Source organism: Cricetulus griseus, chromosome 6 (genome assembly GCF_003668045.3).
Source record: "Cricetulus griseus strain 17A/GY chromosome 6, alternate assembly CriGri-PICRH-1.0, whole genome shotgun sequence".
Classification (NCBI taxonomy): domain Eukaryota; kingdom Metazoa; phylum Chordata; class Mammalia; order Rodentia; family Cricetidae; genus Cricetulus; species Cricetulus griseus.
Window position 1 is genome coordinate 17,538,564 of NC_048599.1, and position 14,455 is coordinate 17,553,018.

Here is a 14,455-nt window from a genome sequence, read left to right on the forward strand (position 1 = left end):
CATCTGGTTTAATTACAGTGAATTTACATGAACCTACTGACAAGAAGCACAGTTAAAATTAGCAATTTTAGTATGCTATTTTTTTAAGAGAATGAAATTATAAAGTAATTAACCTTTGTTGTAGAACTCTGTCAAGAGGATGGAAAGTTCCATGCTGTGACAGAAGAAGAAATGAAATTGTGGACAAGGAAAATGTGGGTTCATTAAAGAATTACACAGAATTTTAAAAGGAATGGAATTGAGGCACAGGATTAGAAGATATGACAAAAAGAAATCTCTCAACACAGCAGAGTCTTTTTAGGGAGAAAAAAGGAGAGACCCAGTTTCATCAAATGAAAGTCACCTACTACATTGAAAAGGACATCCTGACCTACAGAAGCAGTAATGGTGTGGGAGGGAAGATCCCTGGCTTGGGGCTGAGACATCTTGACCATGGCTGTGACACCTGCCAGCCATGGTCAAGATGACCTTTCTGCCTCCAAAGTTTCAAACCCTCAAGGTGATGGGATAAAGGAGCACATGCTCAGAAAGAGTGGGATATAGCTGGATCCAGCTCTCATTCTCATCTTGTTAGGACACCTTGCTTAAGTTATACATATCCTAAGTATATGACCCCCCCAATACACACACATGTAAGATGGAGCCAAGATTACCAGTAGGCTTCCAAAATATATGGAACTGAGAAGGCAATAGTTAGTTCAGAGATGCATTTTTGGTCAAGGAGAGAGAAAAAAACCTGAGTGCTTATCCCTAAACAGGACATCTTCATCACCATCACTACCCTACTCATACCCTCCATCCTCAACAAGGCTCAGGGAACATCAAGGAAGAGTTGGAAAGGATATGAGAATGGGAAGACAGCTGTGACGTGCTGTCTTCTGGACATGGCATGGCTACCACACTCACAAACTCACAGAAGCTGTGGTTATCTGCATTCTGACATTGATGGGGGAGGTTGTACTCTAGGCCTCATCTCTTACTAAAGCGCTATTAGCGGTTGATAGCTGATGCAGGGAGAATGACAATTCTGTGAAAGTGTGGCAACTGCGAGATTTCCAATGGCTCTGCATCTGCATGGTGACAATTAGGAGGGGAAGAGGAGGAGGAGGAGGAAGGAGAGAAGGAGGCAGCAGTAATGGCGGCATACATGAAGTTGTGAGGAGCTTGTGTTAGGGAATTTGGAAGGAGCTGGATGGGGAAAGTGGGAGGGTGATCTTATTTCATTGTATACATGTACAAAATTCTTAAGAATAAAGACAATATATGTTACAAATATATACTGCACAGATGTCTGCACATAAAGCCATCAGCTATGGTAAGTGGTGCAGAGCTGGCATCAGACAGAGAATATAACTCTTGACTGGAAAAAAGCCAGGCTGAGGGTTTATGTATAATTTCTGCTTACTGTGCCAAGGGAAGACTTTGAAACGTCTTCCAATTTTTATTTAATCCAGATTACAAACATCTCAACTTGACCATGGCCTTTCCTCTTTTACTCCTTCAAATTCTGTAGATACAAAGCTTCAACCCCACTGGAATAGACTTTTCTCCTCTCTTCCTTACCTCCTTTCCCCTCCCAGGTTACTGGCTGATCATTCCAGGACCTGTCTTCCATCCTTTCTCAACATCTTAGCCTGGCCCTCATTTCCATGTACATGAAACACTGGTTCGTGGAAGTCTTCGTCTACCCAAGGCCTCTTTTTGTAGCTGTCCATCATACTGCCCTTCCAGTTGCTCCAGCTGAAGTCAGGCACATGACTGGAGTGTGTCCTGAAAACTGTCCAGAAGCAGCATTCTGTCCCTGACTAATTCATTTTTCTGCTGTCTACAGAATAATTATCCCCATCTTCAAATCTCAGTCACCTCCATACTGCCGTCACACTTAGTTGATAACCTTGTCTACAATACTAAGGAGACTGAAGACATTTGATACTTCTTGACCCATGTAATGCCCACATAGTCAATCTTTCCTCCAGTTTCTAGGGATAAAACATTTGTTTTCTACGTGAAAACCAATTTCTCTACTTAATGTGCCAAATCCTACTTCCATTTGCCTAAGGAAGGTCATTACTCTAGTCTACTGTCTACCCTACAGCAAAATCCTCCTCCATAACTGATTATTACACTTCACATGGAAGCTTTATTTTCATCATCTTTAAAAAGACAAAAGCAAGACTGCCCAGACTCCCCTTCTCTTCCAGCTACTGTTCCATCCACTGTTTACCATATGACAATTTTCCCCTTCTGAGTTTCATGAACACCCCCAACCAATGTAGCTCAAATCCAGATCATTTCTCCAGTGATCTACTACAATCACCTGTAGACTTACTTTTTCTGTTATTTTGATAAGACACCGTGACAAAAGCAACTTAAGAAACAAGTGGTTTATTTTGATTCCCATTTGTAGGTAACAATCCATCATGACAGAGAAGTTACAACAGCAGGAGCTTGAAGTACCTAGTTACATTTCATCCACAATCAAGATGAGAGCACAGTGAATGCCTCTGCTCTACTCATTTTCTCATTTTTATATAGTCCAGGATCTTAGTCAAGAACAATGCTACCAATAGTAGGCAAATCTTACTGTGACAACCTAGTCAAGATGATTGTCTATGGGTACATCCAGAGGCCCATCTTCTAGGTGGTTCTTGATCTTATCAAGCTGTTAGTTGGGATTAATCATCATTCCTGTGAGCTTAATGAATCCAATGATCACTATTCCAGAGTCAGATCTTATTTAGCCAGCCTATTTGGAATGGTTGCCTGTCACATCCTCCTTAAAACTCCCTTTTCCACTTAGTTTCCAGGTTATCACACATTTCTAGACATCCTTCTCCCATCAGGAGCTCCCTTTCTCTTGTGTATTTCTTTTAAACATCTCAGCTTTATTGACTTATATTTTTGCAACTCTTTCTAGTCATTTCTTCTGGCTAGACCTAGGAAGAAGGCTTTGTAGACCACATAGATCTCTTTGGCAGTTATTTCATTCTGCTGTTGCAGCAGGAAAGTATCCAGAAACAATATATACATGATTGGGCATGACGATTTTCCAATAAAATTTTATTTACAAAGGCAAGCAGCTGGTTGGATTTGTATCAAGGGCCACAGATTGCTGACTATGGATCCATTTATTTACCTAATTATTTCTGATCCCTTGGCTTTAAAATCTACAAACAAGCTAATAATTTTTCTAATTGATATTTCCAGGCCTGACCTCTCTCCAGCCCCCAGAGTGATTTATTCACCTGCCAGCTCAACATCCTCACTTGGATTGTTCTGGTCCTTTGGATTGAAACATACCAAATAGGAGAAGGTAGTCATCATTCCACCAACATCAACCTCCTTCTCCCTACTGTTTTCTCTAGCTTAATTAGTAGCACTATGTTGTATTAGTGTCTCATCACTTTTGTCAGAATGAGATCCTAGGATGCACAGCTCTAGGGAACTCCTTCATGATATGTTGTCTGTAATTGTTAATCCCAGCTTTTTTCCAAGCAACAGTTTAGCTCACTGTCTGCATCTGATTCATCAGCATAATCCCTGAGCTCTGCCTTCAATATGGTGGACAACCTATCCCATTGCTTGTTTACAACCTCTACTTCTGGCTCCATGGTTTCAGCTACTGTGTGGATTATGTGAGCAGTTATTTAGTCTTGCAGCTTCAGCCCTGGGCTCTGTATGCTCTTCTCTACAATGCAGCCAGAATGTTTTTATTTATTTTTTTAAACAAGAAGAAAATCACTTCAGCCCTCTGCTCTAATCCCTTCTGATCTTTATCATGCTATTGAGATAAACACCTCCATGGCATATAATATCCCAAAGTTACTAGGAGTCCCAGTTCTGTTTATTCAGACTTCATCTACTACTTCTGTTTCATTTCATGAATCCAATCATTGACTTCAATTTTACTAAGCATGCCCCTGCCTCAGGGCCTTTCCACCTGTCACCCCCTCTGACTAGAATGGCCTTCTACCAAATAAACAGAGCTATCTCTTTGACCCCCATCAGGTCTTCATTCCTGTTTAGAATTTAAGAGCTCTTCACAGGGAGTTTCATTTAAATATGGAAGCCTCTTATAAAATACTTTCTCTCTTTTCCCTGCTTCATGTATCCCTTTAGCATTTATCAACTGAAACATTGCATTTATACCTTACCTTTTATCATGTATATTTTCTCAAATAGAATGCACTCCACAGAGACAGGGTTTTTCTCTGTTTTGTTTACCGTTACAATGCAAGTACTTATAACAGTCCAAACTAGATAATATACACACATAAATATGTTATCAAACCAATGAATCCTGAGCCCTAAGAGACAAAATAAATTTTACAATTATTTACCAAAGAAATCAGAAAGACCATTGTTAGAGCTGTTTAACATCCTTGGTAAGCCATGAGAAGATACGGCTTCTGTGCTTAGCAATATGTTATCATTCCGGAAAAGGAGATTGAGGGAAAGACACACTGAAAATAGGTACAATCATAATTGGATCTGCAGAATACGAAGTGTAATATCTAACCTCTATTAGAGCAGCTCTTGGGGTCCTGGGAAGGACAACCGCACATGGCACTTACTTTGTGCCAGGTACCTTACTAAGCACATTATGATGTTGAAATATTAAATGCTCATGACAAACTATGATGAAGATGCTGGTTTCATACCCTTCTTAGAACAAGGAAAGTTCTAGCTAAAGGTGTTAAGTAACTTGCCCCTGGTTAGACAGCAAACAAGTACAAACAAAACACAAACCCTAGTCATGTGGGTCCAACCCATGGTCTCAGCCATTTCCCAGAAGTACCCTATAGATCCAAAAAATGAAAATATGCGTTTGGATTTAAAATGGTGATTTGATACAACCTTTCTTACGATGCCTTCCGAAAGAATAGAGACAGATACCTTTAAACTTACCATGAGTACCGTAAGAGAATGTAACACAGCTATGCTGTAAGAAGTTAATGCAGAGCTGCATGAAAAGCCAACCCCTGAACACTAGTGCTAAATGCAGGGGTAGGTTACAAAGAGCTCAAATCCAGATGCCAGGCCACAGTGCACAGGACAAGTGTCTTACTTCAAGCTGATGTCCCGAGTATTATAAGGAAAGTAAACTTGTTCACGTTTCCTGTTGCTGTGATAAGATGCTCTGACAACAACTTAAGGAGGAAGAGTTATCTTGACTTTACAGCTTCAGGAGCATAGCAGAGAAACCAAGGCACCTGGACTTCATTGCTTCTGCAGCCAAAATGATGGATACTTGTACTCTGCTCACTTTCTCTTTCTTCTACATCTTACCAAATTGAACATTGAGACTGACCGTAGCAATGTGGAAAGAACTTTAAAAGGAAGTTGTCATTGGAAGGAGACACTCCAATTAGAGGAAATACAATGTTCGGGATGCTCCAGGTTGTTGCTCCTTAAACATCTAGAAAGTCTCTGTGGAGAACCCTCCTCCCACCTGGTTATTTCTCTAAATTCTCAGAGTATGATATCCTCATAAGACAAGTAGAAATCCTTGTCTGGCCAAATAATGCATGAGTGTGTCCTTTTCTTCCGTTTCTCTTTGAGTTAGAGAAACTTAAAACTAGGACTCAATCACTGGCAGAATGACCCATGAAGCCAAACCACCTGTACTCTCCCACCTCTAAAAATACCTTTTATAGGTTTCATGAAGACAGGTTTCTGGACAGATGAAAAGGACTCCATTTTTATTAAAGGGGAAAGGATCCGATATTGCAAAGCGAGGCTCCCTAGGAATTAGAGATAAAAGTCCTTTTTGTTGTTTTTATAAAGCAAATGCTAGTATCCAGTCTTAAGAACAACTGTAAACACTGATATGGAATATGCCCCTAGAATGGAAATTAACATTGTAAAGCTATGATTTTTCCCCACACTGATCTTTTAAAAGAGTTCAAAACTATTTTGAGATGTGTGGTTAAGGAATAAAGTCTATAAATAAAAGCAAGGTCATAGAATGAAGTTAACTAGAACTAAATTAATGAGATGTTTATTTGTTTAATCCACTTGTACAGAGTTAATTACACACACACACACACACACACACACACACACACACACACACACACACACACAATGGTTTTAAAAGATACTAAGTATAGCCTTATACTAACATTTGAAAATTAAGTGACATGGAAAACATTTCTTAGAAATATATTTAAAATCCAGTAAAGAGACAAATTTTTCATGCAGTGCTATAATATATTCAGAAATAGAATCAATGGCTTAAACTATTTCAATGAAAAAATAATTGAACAATTTAAAAGTTTAATGTGGTTGTACACATGTGTTCAGATCATTGCTGTGGGTATTTGTAATCCCATGCTACTTACAACCACTCAGAGAGGGAAAATACCAGAGTCCCCTTCCCCAATTCACGATGGAGCCATAACCTTGACTTCCAAGGTAGACAAGTTTACAATGAGAGAATGAAATTATATATCCCAATCAAAATAGAACTGAACAACCCAACAGCATATTTATGAATAGAAAAGTATATTTAAAGAAGCCAGCATTGGCTTAAGCTTTGCAAATCCATTTATATAATTCACTGCATTAATGTACTAAGAGAGGGAAGAAATGTATCATTATTACAGTGGATTCAGTTAAAGCCCAGCATTTCAAAATAAAATTTCCTTGAATGTGAGTAATAAAATGGACATTTTAACCTGCTAAATAATAACTACAAGTGACCTACAAACACCACATGCAAGGATAAAAGAATAGCATCATTATCTTTAAAATTAGAAAAACACATATGTCTATCATTATTACCATTAAATACTGTATTGCTGACCCTAAAAGACAAAACTAAAATGAGCTAAAAGATTGAAAAGAGCAAGACCATTATTAGCTACAGATCCTATGATTATTTACATAAATAACCCAAAGAAGTCGGAATACAAATATTAGAATTAAAGTTGATATATTTCCCAAGTTATCCTCATTGAGGAGCATATTCCATTTCTATTCACCTAAGAAGTATGTGGTATTATTTTTAAGATACTGTTTATAATTGCAATGAAAACATATGCAAAGAACATTAAAGGAGGCTCCCCCCAAAGAGGTACATTATACTTGGGATGGGAAAATGTAATGTCATAAAGATAGACTAATATAAAAGGCAAATTACCTTCAAGCAATTACAATAAAAAACCCAAACTTTTAAAAATATATATGCTGATTCAAAAATGTATTTCTGATGAAAAAAGATGGCTAGCTAAGACAGTCCTGAAGATGAATTTCAATATTATGTGGCTTGTGAGAAATGTATACACTGAGCCATCCTCCATCCCCTGGTTTTCTATATATTGAGACAAATCATTATTCATTAAGAGAATGTGATGCTCATACAGGGTTGGTTTAACAGAACAGCTAAACAAAACAGAGCTCCAGACCCATACCTGTGTGGAGATATGATAGATGTTAAAAGGAGCATGGCATGTAAGTCAAGTAATTTATTTTAGTGAATTTATTTAGTAAATTTATTTTAGGTTGCAAATGTGCATTTAATAAAGGTCATTTTATCAAAGGCATAACATCCAACTTATGATACTGTTGGACCTTGGAAGAAAGAGAGTATTTCTTCAACGAGACTGTTTTGTTTGGGTATCTTAGAAGCTAAGGATTTCAATGGAAGAGTATTTAGGAGGTCACAATGGATGTGGAGAGGGAGAGGCAGGGAAGGGAAGAAGGAATCAGGGTGACACATGTTAACCAACAACTCCATCAAACACTGGACTTTAGGACAGTGCCTTTCAAAGTGTGGCCCCAACACAACCACTGTGTCCTTTCCCCATGACAGGTGAGTATAAAATCTATACAATGAGTGTTTTAAAAAGAGAAATTTATTTTCATTGGATTTTAAGTGTTATTATTAGTTATTAATTTTGCTTTTCCTGTGATTCATGCTTAGAGCCATTGGTTTATAGCATCAGTCTACCATAGGTTGGAAACTGTCTTTATCATTTTTACTGTCATCACCACTACCACCCACCCCAAACACCCACACACACACACATGCCACCAGCATTTCAGTGTTTAATACTTTGATTAGAGCCAGTAGAATGTGCAGTGACCAGACTTGTGGTGAGCAAACATGGGTACCCGTTCATCACCTTAATTTCTCTTGTGATTAACTGATGTTTTAGAAATGTTACTCTTATTACTGCCCCTGTATGGTCATCAGGTTTATTCCCATGGCCTTAGATAAAGAGAAAACAAGGTGTTAGAGAGTGTGCATTGTTCATGAGGGTGGAGGTGGAGCACCAACAGTTATTGCTATTGTTTGCCTTTCTCTCAATCTCATACAAAAAATGAGAAGGCCTCTGATAAATTCAACCATATTAAAATTAATAACTGATCTGTATCCAAAAGCAAATATAAGACTCACATTGAGAGATTTCCTGTTTGGTTTTTTGCATGTGTTGGGGGTGGAACCCAGGGCTCTGAATGTGACAGGCAAATACTCTGCCCCTGAACTGTAGTTAAGCCCTCAGAGAGTTTTTTTTTAACTATAACATTTGTTTTATGAAATAGAGGAACCAGTAAATCAACACAAAGAGGCAAGACAGCTAATAAATATTAACAGATGCTCATCTTATTTAGTAAATAGGTAAGAACAGATAGAAATCTCTGTGAAGTGTCATTTGCACTTACTTGGTGGCCTAGACGTTCAAAGCTGATAATGCCAAATGTTTTTTAAGGCTATAGAAATGTGGGAACTTATAGGACACTGAACAAGAGAGCCCAAAATTCTGTCACCACTTTGGAAAAAAAATGGTATTATTCAGGACATCTGTAGACTGATAAGCCCTTTGGTTCATCTATTCCTAAGTACACCTTGGTAGTTATGGATGCTCTGGGAAGAATGATCAATCATCCCAGGATAGAGCTGAAAAAGGAACTGTTCAAGCACTGGAAGGTGCTGGGATGACAAAGGGCTGACTAAGAGGTACCACCTCAAGAAGCAGCATCCAGAGCATCTGCAAAATTTAGCCTGTCTGGAAGAAAAGGAGACCACACCTGAAGCTGGTCTGTCTGGCTCAGAATGGAAAGACAGCCTTGAAGGTAAAAGCCCCTTCAAAGCCAGCCAGGACTAGTGAACCACATCCCAAATGACAGATGATAAAACCCACAGGATGTAGATAGGTAGGACCTTGAAGATGAAAACTAAAGTCCGTATTTCTCTACCAGAAGGTTCTCAACTGCAGCCAGAAGGCTTGAGTATACCTTAATGAAGTCTGGTATACATTCAAACAGATTTAAAAGACAGCATATTCATGTGAACCATACATAAGAGAGACACATGGGGAAATAACTCTATGTTCAATCTGAAGTAAAATAAGATAAATGTGGAAAATGACAGTCATGAGCTGAAGAGTCATAAAACACAGCTGATAGATCACAAGATGTCATAGAATAATGAATGGAAGTCTTGGAACATCTGATCTGTGTGTATGAAGGGAAGAAAGAAAAACTAAATGACTGATTGTTCTGGGACATGTGTTTATGTTGATGACTCCAAATAAGAATTTAGGGTGATTAACATGGAAGTCTGCAGTGTCTGGTATGTTGCTTTTCATGGTAAAGTGGAAAGAAAGAGCCCATGAAGACAGTCACCTTGCTTTTTATGTAATCACCATGTGTCTTTAATTTAAATAAAAATTAATTTAAAAGTGTCAACTCTGTTGGAATAGCTTTGAAATTTTATAAAATTATTTCTGAGTTCTGACTACATATTTAACACCAGATCTCATGTAACCTTGGTTACTCTCAAACCTGTTTGTAGACAAGAATGACTTTGAGCCTCTTGCCCTCTCACCTCTACCTCCTAGGCACTAAGATTACAAGTATATGTTCTTCTTGAAGACTAAGGGGATAACCATACCCCAGAAGCATGGACAGGGAATAATAATGAAAGAGAAGGGCTTGTTCAGCCACGTACTAAAACATGTATAGGGAGATACTATCATACTCAGAGCTATGACTCAGTGAAGGCTGAAAACATATGCGAGGCTATAAAATAACCCATCGTGGAAAGGCAGCATTTTAAATCACAGTGGAAAGTTTTCACTGGCCAAATAATTGTCCTAAGAACATTGTGAAGAATTATGGGTAAAATTTCTACTGTGTACAATGTAGAAAATAAATTCCAAATGGATGACAGTATTAGGTATAAAAAGAAAAAAGTAGCAGTCAATAAAAATGTCATAAGATAATTACTCATTGGTGTTTTCTATTGGCCTAATCTGTGATGAGAAAGAGAATTTGTCAGCTGGAAAGACAAGGTAGCCTAGTGATGCTAGCTGAATTTCATCATCAAAAACCCCCATCAGACAAATCCTCCTCCTTCACCATCCCTCAAACTCTCTCACCAAGCTAGCCCTCTGCTACTCAACAGGGAGTCCCTCTTCCACTAGGCAGACCCTCTCCATCTTCAGACAAGTATTCAGATGAGTCAGTAGAAACACCATTTCTCTCTTCATTTCACTGTCTACTCCTCAATGATTCAACTATCTCAACTCTCCCCAATTTCTTACACTCCTGGAAGATAGATTATCCCCCAGCTTTTTGAGAAATATGATGCTATTAGGATACTCAAGTTCCCTTGCCAAAGTAGCTCCATCAGTCTGACCTTTTTCACCTCTCACAGTGATAAAGGGACTTCTCCCCACCCATTCCTGCTCTTTTCTTTTCTGAGTACTCCCAAGTAAGCCCCCTTTCTCTTTCCCACCCTTCAAACTTGTGACCCTTTTTGGATAATTTTTGACTAGCCTACCCATGTGGTAACACTTCCCATCTTTGTAAATAGATATTTTCCCCACTTCTCATCTCTGTTGTCTTTTACTTTTCCTTGCCCTTCATAACTAAAAGTCTTTGCTCATCACACATCTCATTTTTGGCCCTCTCTAGCTAGTGTTCTACAACCAGTCTCCCTAAAGCATTACTACTTTAGCCACAGTGTTGGGACTCTAGATTCAATAGCAACATCAAGGCCTTCTGAGTTGACCATTCAACCATATACATCATTGCTAACCAGTCCCTTCCCAAGTCCCTCTCTCCATAGCTGCTGCAGTGACAACTCAACTTTCTGGTTTCCTAGTTGCTTCTCTCAACACTGGTTCCTAGTGTCCCCCATGTGTTTTCCTCCTCATGGTTGAGATAAGTTTCTCTTAGCTGAGTCTGAGAGCTGCCTTTCCCCTTCTTTCCTATACTCTTGTTGCTGGATCTATTCCCAGGTCATTATTTCAATATACAGACATTGGTGTTAGTCTTGTCTCTCCAATGGCTATTCACCACTCTGGTTGGATGGTCTACATATACCTCAAGACTGAGAAAAGCTGAAGTCACTGGATTCCTCTCCAACACTAGTCATCTTTTAAGATCCTTCTCTATATGGACAACAGCCTGATTTCTGAGTTATATTTAACAGTACTGGGGCCCTCTCTGACACATCCTGTCATCTTTGCCTTTATTGATCACCATCAATTTATGCTGGTTTAGCAAGACAAAAATCTACAGTTCATTTCTCTTCTATATTCCTTCCCTGCTACAAGTTAGCATCCTTTGTCTCCAAAATGACTACAGACTTCCTGATTTTTCTCTTTCCACTCTTGAACTCAGAAAGCTATCCACCACACTTCCAATGCTCCCTGCCTTTACCCTAGGTGCTTCTACATATCCACCACCTCTAACTTACCTGCCACTCAATAGCCTGGCTTGCTAGCCTAGCTTTTTTCTCTTCATTGTTCTTCTAGTACCGTATGCCCTTAAATGAAATAATCTGTGGGTATAGTTATTTAACACATGTCTACTCCCTGTATCACAAGCTGTAAGAGGATTTGGTCACATTTCTCTTTGTTATTTGTATATCCCTAATGTCAATAGCAATCCCCTCATCACATTAAGATATATTTTCAGAGAGGGAGAGGGACTTAGCAAGAAGCAATAAGAAGTTTGACTAATTTTAAAAGTTTCTACATACATAAAAGCTTTAAAATGCAAGTAAAAATCTGGCATTAAAAAAAGAACAAAAATTATCCAGGTGGTGGTGGTGCACACCATTAATCCCAGCACTCGGGGAAGCAGAGTCAGGAGGATCTCTGTGAGTTTGAGACCAGCCTGGTCTACAAAGCAAGTTCTAGGACAGCTAGGGCTACACAGAGAAACCCTGTCTTGAAAAACCAAAAACAGGAACAAAAATAAAAATTCTCTTTGTAAACTATGCAAAAATCAGTGTGTCTTTACAAAGGGATGATAGTTATCATTCCATAACACAAAGGTGAGCAAAAATAAAGACACATACAGGGAGATGAGCACAGAGTGTAGAGAGTGTTCCTAAAAGAATCAATGCAAATGACTAATTAAAAGTGAAAAAATGTTTTCCAGTGTTCTAAAAATGATGCATATACTTAATTTTTTAAATAGTCAGTGTGGGCAGAAATCAGGCCTAAGCATAGTCTTCTGTTAGGAGCCCAGACTTACACAGACTTTCTGGGAGGCAATCTGTAATATGTGTCAAAATCCCTAAAAATAAGATCTACTTAGGCCTAGTAAATTAATTGGCACAAATTTGTCTTGAGGATGCAAGCAAAGTTGCATGCAGTTACTTATGTATAAGAATGCTAATCGAGAGAGCTGAAATTGTGAAGTTTGCAAGAACCTGGATGGATCTAGAAAATATTATATTAAGTCAGGTGACCCAGGCACAGAGTTTCAAATATTGCATGTTGCCTCTTGTATATAGCTCTGAGCATCTTATTTTTGTGTGCATTTTTGAGAGAGTGGGTTTTGGTCAGAGTCTTGCCACTCCAAAGAGGGGAAATATGGGTTTTAAGTAAGGAACTCAGGGCAGGGAAAAGAACACACATGACATGAAGGTGAATGGGGGCACTAGAAGCATAAGGGCACAGGCAGGGCCAAGGAAGTGGGGGAAGGAGGTTCAACAACAAAGAACATATGAATGTCTCATAAGGAAACCCATACCTAGTGTGGTAATTGAAAAATAAATCATGTTTAACCTAGTGCTACCCATAATCATGAAATATTCCAACCAGTTTTACACTCAATAAGAAGGGACAGTTAACCATAGTACAGTCACAGGCCTCCAAGTGGCCATTAAAATGTTTGATCTCAAAAAACATGCAGATTTTAGGAATTTTTAATGCCTATGATTTTCTAGTGATAAAAAAGATAAAATATGACATATACATAATTGATTAATTTTGAAAAAAGTAAATTCAAATTTTATGTTTTAAAAATTTATATGTAGCTATATTTCCATACAATACTGGAAATCTATCTTAGCATTTGGATATGAGTGATTTTGTCCATCTTCTTTTAAGATTTTTGCTTGTTTGTTTTGTTTTTAGTTTTTTGTTTCTTTTCCTTTTCTCATATACTATATCCTGATTACAGTTTCCTTTCCTTCAACCCCTCTCAGCCCCTCCCATCCAGAGACACTCCCTTTCTGTCTCTCCTTAGAAAAGAACATGCTCCTAAGAGATAATGAAACAATAATAAAGTGAAATATGATAAGATTTTTAAAATCTCATCAAAATTGGACAAAACAACCCAACAGAAGGAAGGAAGCTCAAGAGAAGACACAAGAATCAGAGACCCTGCTGGTTCACACACTCAGGAGTCTCATAAAAACTCTAAACTGAAGCTATAATATATATTCAGAGGACTTGGTACAGACCAGAAGATCTTTCTGTATATTACTATCAACAGATTGTATGCCTCATGTCCATAATGCAAAACACCTAAGTGTATTTTAATTTGACAATGGGGAACTGATTGCAGCATATGGCTAAGGCTCTATCCAGAGAGGCATAGTGTGATGATTAAGAGTATATGCTCTGAAGCTTGGAGACAGGTGTTCCACTCCCTCTTTACGATTTAAGAGTGGGATGACCTTGACCCAGTTATTTCATCTTCACAGCTTCACTTCCTTTATCAGCATGAAGGAGATAATATTCTAGGCAGAGCTATTTTGTAGCTTAAGTGAAATAATGTATGTGAAATTCTGAACAAAGAGTAAGCACTTAGTAAGGGTACCTGCTTTTATAATGCTGAAGTATAAATAGATTTGGTAATAATTTACATGAATTCTTCATTCTCTAAGGACTTATAAGTAGAAGTTTCGGGAATCGTTTACTTTCTAGCTCATCATCTTCCAGTCTGTTGTGTGAGGATGCTGGAACCAGCCAGAAGATGCTGATGGAAAGACTGACTTATTAAAGAAGCAGTCCCAGGAAAAGTGTGCTCATTGGGGCCAAATACTGGCATAGTCATGCATCAACCTCTTCATCCAACTAACAAGTAGATATTAAACATCTACCCAACAAGAGATTAAGAGACTCAGCAGCATGATGAGTCAGATGATTGCTTGTACCAAGATGATGATGTTCTAATTGGGCATATGGTTGCTGCTGGATCC

The 14,455-nt window shown here is 38.4% G+C and overlaps 1 protein-coding gene across 1 annotated transcript in view; it reads left to right on the top strand.

Moving 5' to 3' along the window:
• Positions 1 to 14,455, top strand: part of Ptprt (protein tyrosine phosphatase receptor type T) — a 783,865-nt gene that overhangs the window by 410,923 nt on the left and 358,487 nt on the right. The gene's annotated exons all lie outside the window — the stretch shown is intronic.